The following is a 3,796-nucleotide window of genomic DNA, read 5'->3' as shown; positions in this document are numbered from 1 at the left end:
AGATCAGGCTGGCCTCGAACTCAGAAATCCGCCTGCCTCTGCCTCCCGAGTGCTGGGATTAAAGGCGTGCGCCACCACGCCCGGCGTTTATTTTGATTTTCATTTTGTTGTTGTTGTTATGGTGGTTTGGGGATTTTTTAGAGCAGGAGAGAGAAAGAAAGAAGATGAAGTTGGGTGGGTAAGGGGTGGATGAGAAGAGTTGGGGGAGGGGAAAACATAATCTATGTGTTCATAGTGGGGCTGGAGAGATGGCTCAGCAGTTAAGAGCACTGACTGCTCATCCAGAGAACCCAGGTTCAATTCTCTGCACCCATGTGGCAGCTGGCAACTGTAACTCCAGTTTTAGGGAATCTGACACCCTCACACACACATACATGCAAGCCAACATACAATAAAAATAAATAAACCATTTAGAATTTATATTGTATGAGAAATTTTTAATTAAAAGTTTTAATGAAAATAGAAGGTTTTTGTTTTTTTTTTAATAAAAATGTTAGCACGTGGAGCTGGAGAAATGGCTTAATGATTAAGAGCCCTGATTACTCTATCAAAGGATTTGGGTACAGTTCCAGGTACCTGCAAGGCAGCTCACAGCCATCTGTCACTCCAGTCCCAGGGGAGCTGATACCCTCTACTGATCTCTTCAGGCACTGCACACATGTGGTGCATAGCCATACATGCAGGCCACACACCCATACATACAAAACAAAAATAAATAAAAATTTTAAATGAAAGCATTATATATCATTATACTTAGATGAATTTATGAATATTTTAAAAATTTGCCTTTTAATTTCTAATACAGTAAAGCTCAATAGCTATAGCCACAGAATTTTAAAAGGCTCTGACTTTCACGAAGCCAAGAACAAGTACTTTGAGACCCTCTGGTATAGAAGAGACATAAAATTGGAGGTTGCTCTGAAATTTCAGTTTGCACACATGGCCTTTCAAGGTGTAGGGTTTGGGAACTGCGGTCTGATTTCTTCCCCAAGCAAACAAGTCTACCTTACCTTCACAATTCTGTAGCAACCAAGTCTCAGGCACAAAGCAAGGGCTTCAGTGCTGACCCTCTTCCTCCCTGCCCACCTGTCCCCATCCCTCTTTCCCTCTTGCCTCCTATCTCCATCCCTCCCTCCATTCCTGTCTCTCTTCCTGTCTCCCTCCCTTCCTATATCCCTCCTCTACCCACACCAACCTCCTTGCTGTCCTCACTCAGGTTTATAACCTCAGGACTACCCGTTTCCCAGGGATACCTCACAGAGCAGTCTCTCCTCAGTACCAGTGCTCCGCTTGTCTTGTCTCAGATTCTTTGAGCTCTAAAGAATCTGAGGCAGGTTTCGGCTGAGCACACCCCACCAGTTCACACAAGGACTCCTCCCATGCACAGGCAGAGCCAGCTCCACCCTAACAGGAACTGTCTGCTCTTGACCCCAACCTGGAGTCATGCCTTCGCAGAAAGCCAGCTGCAGCCTCAGGTCCAAGTGCTGCACATTGTGCCTTGGTAGGTGCATCCCTCTCTGAGAACAGATTAAGACCTACAGAGATCCCAAAAGGAGACAGGATTCTTATGCTGGGAAAGCACACTCTATAATAAAAGGACGTCCCTGGGGCAAAGGCAGTTTCCAAGTTCCGCCATCCTTCCTGCCCGCCTCCCGCACACTTCTTGCCTTTCTATGGCCACTTAGATAGACACTGCCTTTGGTATCCCCGATCTGTCCTGGTCCCTGGGTCCCTGAGGACGTCATTTCTCTCTGGTGTTTATTCCTGGGTACTCTCATCCTTGTCTGCACAACATTCTTGCTCATTTGTACCAACTGAAGTCTAGTTCCTCCGAAGTTCCATCTCTGGTCTCCGATTAGGGTCACACTGTCATAGCTCTGCCCTGGCATATAACTAGGTTTTTGGAGCATGGTTGCTATAACCCCCACCCAGGTCACCATACGATTCATGAGAGCAGAAACTTCACATTCTCCCTGTGCTGTCTACACAGCTAGTGCAGTACCTGGTGCAGGGAGAGTCAGTACACATCTACAGACACATGAAAGAGTAAAGGAACGAACATGCACCCGTGTCCATGAACGAATAGAAACTTCCAGAAAACGGGTGCCCCAAGTTCCTAGATGAAGACACTTGGAGAGAAATATTCAGCTACAAAGATGCCTAGCAACTTCAGAGACTGGCTGTGGCTCCCCACATCAGGAGGTCAGTGTAGGCATGAGAATGCTCACTCGAAGCCAGAGGCAGCCCTTGTCTAGGAGCTATGATTATATTCATATAAGAGTAGTGAATTCAGATGTGACCTACAGCAAACAGGAACCCTCACTCAGAGTCCAGTAGTCTGGAAACACAGTCACTCAGGGAATTCCTTGAGAAGTTCAAACATACATACATACATACATACATACATACATACATACATACGGATGTATAAGTCCTAGCACAAACTGCAAGTTGCTAGACATCTCTCCTGGGAACCTGGTTCCTAAAAGCTCTTTTGATGATGCCTCAGCCACCAGCTGTAGCCAGCAAGTCCGCACATTGTGAAGATCTGTGTTTTTACAGGAGACATAGGTGTAGTTAATCTCTAGCTGTAAAGATAGCGTGAGATTTTTAATGAACATGGAAGATAATTGACAATTTCCTTGGGACCTGGAATTACAGTGTGCCTTTGGAATATCACATATTATAGCATAGTTGGTTTGTCAGCAAGCACGGAAATGGAGTCTAATTATAAAGCCCTACCAGCCCATTCTCTTCCTCCTGTCATGAGCAAGACAGATATTAACATGTTTACCAGACACAGGTTTCTTCTGATAGACAGGTTATGCTTGGCTGGGGGATATTTGTGGAGTTCAACTCGGGATAGACTGGAGGTATGATGGGCCAGCCATGCTTGTCTCAGAGTTGATAGCTCCACAGGCACCGCCAAGTCCTCCTTCTTTAAGGTTTTTGAGTGTTCCTGATCAGACGAACACCGTGATTGTTAGCATCATGTCTTAACACAAACCTCCCTGCCTGGCCACCCTGACATTTGTATTGGCTACAAAGAGTGAGCTTTCCTGGGCACAGGACATTTCCCACACCTGTGACATCTATTTGTTAAAGAACATCAAAAATGCCTTGAGGCCTTACCAAACCTCCATCTCTGTCTTTCCTACTGGAATTGGTACTGGCCTGACAAACACACTGTGAAGAGCTCTGAGAACCTGAGTGACAGAGCCATCTCCACCGGAGCCTTGGTTATCTATGGAGAAAGTCTGGAAGAATATCCCTGGATTGCACGAACAAGACCCTAAAAAGTACAAGCCATAAGGGAACAATGGATAATTTAGCCTACGTTAAAATGTAAAGGTGGGAGCTGGAGAAAAGGCTCAGTAGCTGAGAGCATACTACTCATGCAAAGACCTGAGTTCAGTTACCGCATCCACATTGGGCAGATGACAACTGCTTGTAATTTCAGCTCCCAAGGATTCAATGCCTGCTGCCTCTAGCCTCTATAGTTACCTGCATCGCATTAAACACACACACACAGAGAGAGAGAGAGAGAGAGAGAGAGATACATACATACATGCATACATACATACATACATACATACGCATAATTAAAGGTGTCGTAGTGTGTGCCTTTAATCCCAGCATTCAGAAAGTAGAGGCAGGCAGATCACTGTGAGTTCAAAGCCAGTCTGGGCTATAGTGCAAGTTTCAGGGCAGTCAGGCCTATACAGAGAAACCCTATTTCAAAAAAAAAAAAAAATCGCCAAAATATATAACACTTGGAGGGATGTTTATTTGTTTC

This window comes from Mus caroli, chromosome 18 (genome assembly GCF_900094665.2).
Source record: "Mus caroli chromosome 18, CAROLI_EIJ_v1.1, whole genome shotgun sequence".
NCBI lineage: Eukaryota > Metazoa > Chordata > Mammalia > Rodentia > Muridae > Mus > Mus caroli.
This window is presented reverse-complemented; position numbering follows the sequence as displayed.